The sequence below is a fragment of the Triticum dicoccoides genome, chromosome 5B, assembly GCF_002162155.2.
Source record: "Triticum dicoccoides isolate Atlit2015 ecotype Zavitan chromosome 5B, WEW_v2.0, whole genome shotgun sequence".
NCBI classification, from domain to species: domain Eukaryota; kingdom Viridiplantae; phylum Streptophyta; class Magnoliopsida; order Poales; family Poaceae; genus Triticum; species Triticum dicoccoides.
In genome coordinates this window covers 569,280,319-569,287,925 of record NC_041389.1, presented here as the reverse complement: position 1 = coordinate 569,287,925, position 7,607 = coordinate 569,280,319, and positions in this window count along the sequence as shown.

Below are 7,607 nucleotides of genomic sequence, written 5' to 3'. Positions count from 1 at the left end.
CAGGGGCTACTGAGGGAGTCCTGGATTAGGGGGTGTCCGGATGGGCGGACTATGACCTTCGGCCGGACTCCCGGACTGTGAAGATACAAGATTGAAGACTCCGTCCCGTGTCTGGATGGGACTTTCCTTGGCGTGGAAGGCAAGCTTGGCGATACGATATGAAGATGTCCTCCCATTGTAACCGACTCTGTGTAACCCTAGCCCTCTCCGTGTCTATATAAACCAGAGAGTTTTAGTCCGTAGGACGAACAACAATCATACCATAGGCTAGCTTCTAGGGTTTAGCCTCTCTGATCTCGTGGTAGATCCACTCTTGTACTACCCATATCATCAATATTAATCAAGCAGGAGTAGGGTTTTACCTACATTGAGAGGGCCCGAACCTGGGTAAAAACATCGTGTCCCTTGTCTCCTGTTACCATCCACCTAGACGCATAGTTCGGGACCCGCTACCCGAGATCCGCCGGTTTTGACACCGACAGCCGCCCTGCTGAGTGTTCTTGACGATTCCATTGTGGATTCATATATGTCGTTTTACAGCTGCAAAGACATGTGGGCTGCGCTCGAGGCCACGTTTGGGCCCTCGGGCGCTGGCAACGAGTTGTACGTCATGGAGCAATTCTCTGACTACAAGATGACTGATGAGTGCTCTGTTGTTCAGCAAACTCATGAGATACAGTCACTCTCTAAGGAACTTGAGTACTTTAAGTGTGTCCTGCTGGACAAATTTGTTGATGGGACCATCATTGCCAAGTTCCACCTTCGTGGAACGATTTTGCTACTTCTCTGACAAACAACAGACATTAGTTTTTTGTTTTGGATCTCATTAGCACTCTTGATTTTGAGGAGAAGGCGAGAGCAAAAGGCACATGTGCTCGGGTCGCTGAGGGAGCTTCTAGTGCCCACATGGTACATGAGAAGAACTTCCAGCCCAACCAGCAGCCCCAAAACTACAAGAACAAATCTCAAGGGAAAGGCAAGTTTGATGCAAAGAACAAGCCGTCACATTCTACCAACTTCAAGAAGAATTCTCATAACGGGAAGGGATACAAACCTCAATTTTGGTAGCACCGCACAAAATTTATATGGCTGCATCTACCTGCTGTCAACTAACCTCATGGTGCTCCTGGTATTCCTACATTCGTAACTAGGTACAATGACCACCGCAAGATGAAATTAGCTTATTCGTATGTTGACTTGCTGAATGCGGTGTAGAACGATCCTGTCATGTGTGGAGGAGCAAACAAGCAGTGCAGCCGAAGGTGGAAATCAACCAAGGACTTATGAAATGATATGTAATCTTCCTCAGGCAGGTCAGTATCCCCTTCGTCCAGATGATCGTGTTTTGTCAAGCCGAGCTATTGATATGTGCTACTGTTTTGCAACACCGTTTAAGTATAGCTACTATTTTCCTATCTTTTCAGATTCAGGACAATGAATATGTTATCAGGGGAACTGCAAAATCTGGACCCATGTTGAGTCATCTCTATTGCCTCATGTGTTTGCTGCAAATGTGTTAGCATCAATTGCAAGATGAGGCAGCTAGCTAGCTGTGGAGTTGCCAACATGCTCAAAGTGCTCGCAACATTGAGAAGAAACAAGCATGCCCAGGAAATTAATGCGTGCGCAGGGAGGCCCTTTGCTCAGAGAAGCATCGACCAATTTTCTTTATTTCCACACCTTCTCACAGCTTTGTATATTGGTTATAGTATGGTGAATCATTGAGATGCATAGACATGCTGAAGTTTTGTTCTTTTGAATGTTTGTTTAATGTGAGTGTCTGCATCCAGTACCGCATCCTCTAATTTGGTGGATGCACACAGAGAAAATAAATCTCCTTAATTTACTCCATAACCACCCTATTAAATAGGCCTAGTAACAAACCAGGCGCATGCACTGGCCGGCGGGCACATGCACACTGCATGCATGGCCAGTCAGCCAAGCCCATGCGCCAGTTCCAATGCAGCAACGCAAAAGAAGAGAGTGGTTCTTCGTAAAAAGCGAGTAGTTAGTGTAGCGGATCTTATAAACACGAACAACTCCCTCTCCCGCTTCCGTCTCCCCACCCAATTCCCCCCGCTCCCCAATCTTCCTCACTCGTCCAGAAAACCCCGCTCACCTTCTTCCTCACTCATACAGAAAACGCCTGCTCCTCTTCTTCCACTCCTACAGAAATCCCCAGCCCTCCCTCTTCCCCACTCGCACTGCCACTAGGCTCGTCTCTGGCTACTCTGCTCAAACCCGTGAGCTCAGCGCGACGCCCACAAGGAAAATGGAGTCGGCTGGCCCTAGTGCCAAGAAGATGAGGCTCCCGCCAGCGGCAACACCGGTTGTAGATCCCGCATTCGGTAGCGTGGGGAGAAGCGGCAAGGCCCCCCCCACCCAGATCTGAGGAACCGGTAGAATCTCCGGTGGACCGCATCAGCGATCTTTCGGGCGTCATCCTTGAGGAAATCATCTTGCTTCTCCCCACCAAGGATTGCTGCCGCACACAAGTCCTCTTAACTCGGTGGCGCCCTCTATGGCGCACCACGCCCCTCAATCTCGACTGTCGTTAGATATCTGTCCTTCCTGAATTTGATCTCCTCAGAGCCATCGTCTCTTCTCACCAGCAGGGCCCCGTTTAATGCCTCTGCATCCCGACATGCTACCTGCTGTCCATACCCGCCAAGGTGGACGCTTGGCTGACATCCCGTGAATTCGGAAAACTCCAGCAGTTTGAGTTCTACCATTACCACGAAAGTTTCATACCACGAACATACCAAGAATTCGTGCCCACACCGCCATTGTCCATCTCACGGTTTTCCTCCTCTCTCCACACCGCCACCTTCGCCCGGTGCCATTTACCAGACGATCTGGTACAAACACTTCGACTCCCACCGCTAAAAAAACTTTCACTTGTGGTGGTTTATCTATTGGAGGCCTCACTACACAACATCATCCACTCCAGTTGCCCTGCCCTGGAGCGCTTGCTGATTGTTTTGGGAACAGAAATCGGTATCAGTTGTCTCCAAATAAAGTCGCCTCACCTTAAAAGCATTGGAATTTGTTTTAAAGGACAGCAGCTCATCATCGAAGATGCCCCTTCACTTGAAAGGTTGCTCCTTCATAATTGTTATACACCTTCAGAAATAACTGTCGTCTGTGCGCCCAAACTGGAGACCTTGGGTGTAATTCGTGCCCCATTTAATAATCACAAGGAGTTGGTGTTTGGCTCCTCACATTTTCAGGTACCGTATATTATCATCTACACATTTGTAATCATATGCTGCATTTTTCATTTGTGCACATAAGTTATCATCTTGGAGTACACTTTGGGTACTAATATTATGTTATATGCTCAATGAAGAGTTCGTCCATTAATAGCCTATCAATGCTGCTGGATTCTGTCAAGATCATATATATCAAAATGTATAGTTTTGATCTGGACATAATTATTGGCTTGCTGCGATGCTTTCGATCTCTGGAGAATTTATACATAGAGGTGATGATTTCATGCACATTGAAAGCCCGTACATATTGTACTAGAATTAACTGTTCAGCTGTCGTTCTTTCGACATACTCTTTTTTCAGACCTTAACTATTTTCAATTTTCATGTCTACTTAGGCAGAACCACATGGAGAAAAACATATAACCAATCGTTGGCGTAATAAGCACAAGGATTTTCTCAGTTCTCATGGCATTCGTTTGAGGAAAATAACGATGGGATGATATGCATCCAACCAGGCAAACATAAGCTTTGTCACATTCTTCCTGTTGAATGCGAGGTTACTATTGTCCCTGAGGCTTAATTTTTACAGCAAGAGATTTCTCACAGACCAACATGTTGAACAGCAAAAAAAGAAGTTTCAGGTGGACAAAGGGGCTTCTAAACGTGCTCGGATTCTATTTACAATAATTTGTAGACATCCTGAAATAAATGTTTTTGCACAGGATGTTGATTTTATGGATCAGACCGATCCATTTGTTTGTGACTGCAAAAAAGAGTGGTTGGGTTAGATGTTACTGTCATGTTCAATCTGGGGTTTGTCTAAAAATTTGATGAATAATTAATCCTTGGGCTTTTTGTACCATTTGTATGCTTGACTTGCATGTTGTTGCCCTCGTACTCCCCTCCACCTGCCACTACACTGCCGCATCTTCCATGGCTGCTTTTCGTTCCCGTCCGAGGCCTTGCCGTCGTTCCCCGCCTTGGTTAGCTTGCTATGCCCGCTGCCGTCTGGCGTTGTCAACATGGTCAACAACCAAGAGGAATCAGGAGATGACTGTACGTGGAGAGGTTGACAGTAGGGACCCACCAGGGTCATTGCATTTCACAAGCAGGTGCCTCGTTATTACAAGCCAAAAAATATACTTCCTCCTAATTGTTTGACAACTAGGTTCCACGCCATTGTCAATGTAGTAAATAAATGAGAAAATTACACAACGAGCGGATAACACCAGGGACCCAGCAGCTCGCCCAGTTGTTTTTCAATTTCAGAGACGGAGCTCATCTGCGCATTGTGCGGGGGCTGTGGCCCGTCTAGCCCATGCTTACGCTTTTATTAAGCACATGTCGAGCCCAGTTGATATATTTTTTCTTTCTGAAATTGGCTAGCCCAGTTCTTTTTTTTTGGAGAATACCAAAACCGAGGCCTACTTGCTTTTTTCAGCCCTGCTGGGCTGCAAATCTTTCAAGACGAGGAGGGATGTAAGTAGTAAGAAAAGGGCTTCCCCAGAAAACGGCTATAAGTTGTAAGAAATGGTCTATAAATTTTTAAACCAAACCCAACCGGCAATTGCATTAAAATATCATTTTTTCAGGATTTCTCTACTCTCTACTCTTATAAAAACCAAAGCCAACTGGCAATTACATTAAAATATCATCTTTTCTCCCACAAGATAAACTACTCATACAAATGCATCTTCATGTTCCATGCAACAAACGGGCATCTTGCTAGTTAAGATTCTAAATTTCATTCATTTTTTGCGGAGAATTGTTTTTTGAATTTTATTTTGATATAATTTTTTGAAAATTATTTTTAACGTGACTCGAAATTTCGTGATTAAAAGAGTTCGGACCCCACCGAAATATGGAAAATTTTGTTGAATTTTTTAGCAGTGCCCAGAATATATGGTCTGTAATGCTAATAAAAAGAATATGGGCTTCAAATATCCTTAAGAATTAGCAAATGGAATGTACATTATTGAAAATAATGGCTAATGGGTTGTATGCTGTTTTCCACAGATTTGGAGGCTGACTTCTGGGCCTACTAGGTTGACGATGACGCTGTCCTAAATTTTTCTTGACGCGTACGCAAGGCTTTGTCAACTTAGTCAACACACAGTAGTGACTGTTGGATGTCCATCGAACGGCCATCGTGCTTCTTCAATCTCTGATCTTCCTACTCTAGCCGGCCAAACCAGCGCCGGTGGCACTACCTGCTCCCTCCTCCCGTGGCTGGCTGTGCTGCCGCCAGGCCATCCCTCTAACCACCCACACATCCTGTTATTTTCCGGCGACGTCACCCTCACCCCGCAGCCGACCAGTCAGCGCTCGTTCTCCCCTCAGCGTGGGCATCCGCTGCGGTGGCTTCGCCGGCTTTGGGTGATTCTCTTCTTGGGCCTCGCCCTCGTCCACTGCGTTTGTGCTCTCGGCGCGGCGAGGTCAACATGGTGAACAAACAACAACCATCGAAAGAGGCTGACAGTATGGGCCCACACAGGAAAATACCTCCTTATTACGCACAAAATAATGATTCCTCCACCTGATAGCTAGGACCCACCAGAAGGGTCTCTATATTTCGCGAAAAAAACATTCCCTCCGCTGTCAGCTCAGACCCACCAGAAATGCCTCCTTATTACGCACAAAAAAATGAATACTCCCCCTGCTAGCTGGGACTCACCTTGGTGGGAGGCTGACTTGTGGGCCTACTAAGTTTACGGGGACGGAGGGATTTGTCAACTTAGTCAATATGAAAAATTCTAGCTCCAGTGACCGTATGATGTCCATGCAACGTAGTGCTTCTTCAACCTCTGGTCTTCGTGCTCCAGCCGCCCAAAGCAATACCGGTCGTGCCGCATGCTCCTGCCTCCCGTGGCTGGCTGTGATGCTGCGGAGGCCTCACCGCCCCCTACTACTCCCACCGCTGGCCAGGCCATCCCTCTACTCACCCACACCCCCTGTTATTCTGCGGCGACGGTAGCCTCACACCGTAGCCGAACCAGCGAACCCTTGTACTCCTCTTCGCGTGGGCATCCACTGATGCGTCTTCCCCGGCTCCGCGTCGTCCCCTTTATAGGCCTCGCCATCATCCACCGCCGTGGTGCTCTCGGCGCGGCGTGGTCAATGTGGTCAACGACCAACTTCCATCTGAAGAGTATTGTCCACTGCTGGGTCCACGGCGGCCGCATGGAAGTGCCTCCTTGTTACGCGCAAAATAATTATTCCTCCACCTGACAGCAGGGACCCACCGGACGGGACATCATATTTTGCAAAAAAAATGTTTCCCCCAGACTGCTGGGACCCACCAGCTACACCTTCGCATGAAAGGAACTGCGTCCGGGCAAAAAAAAAAACGATTCGCCCCCCTGACTGCTGGGACCCACCAGCTACATCTTCGCAGGGAAGGAAGTGCCTGACAGTCGGGACCTACCTGGTTGAAGCGCACGTAGCGTTGTCATTCTGGTCGCGAACGTGTATGTACATATATATTGGTCGATGTAGAGGTGCGCACGTGTCGTAGTAGAGGCGCGTACGTGTCGTAGTAGAGGTGCGCACGTAGCATGTACATGTACGTACAGCGGCCAGGGTGCAAGAAAGAAAATACGGCCACGTATGTGTACATATGGGCGGGGTCTCGAACCCCTACTCGCGCATATATACCTACCGCCAGGGCTCGTGTACATGGCTGGGTCGAAACGGAGAAACAACGTCGTTGTCATGCTCATGGGGAGCCAACCGGCTGGGTCGGAACGGAATGCGTGGTCGTGTTCATCGGGAGGGCTTGGACGGAACAGGCGATGTAAATGAGGCCTGGCGTACCGCACAATGGAGGAAACGGCCTTGTGTTCGACCGGCCACATTCGGAACTGGGTCCTGTTGGTCGGGAGGGATCTGGCGTACCGCAAAACGGAGGAAATGGACCTCCTATGGTCGAAACGGGGGTCCTGTTGATCGGGAGGGGTGTGGCGTACCGCAAAATTGAGGAAACGGACCTCCTACGATCGAAACGGGGGTCATGTTGATCGGGAGGGGTGTGGCGTACCGCAAAATGGACAAAACAGACTTGTGTTGGAGCGGTACGGTCAAAATAGGGGTCCTCTTCATCGGGAGGGGTGTGGCGTACCGCAAAATGGGACTCCACGGGATAATGTTCATCTCCACCGTCGACCTCCTCTAGCCTCCACGAGCTACCATCGACCTCCTCTAGCCTCCACGGGCTCCTGTTCATCCAGCCTCCACCGCGCGCTACTCCACCGGCTACTGTTCAACCACCCCTCCACGGGCACCCCTCCACCGTCTACTGTTCATCCTGCCCTCCACACCATGGGGTCCTGTTCAACCACCCCTACACAGGCACCCCTCCACCGTCGGTACATCCAACCCTCCACACCACGGGGTCCT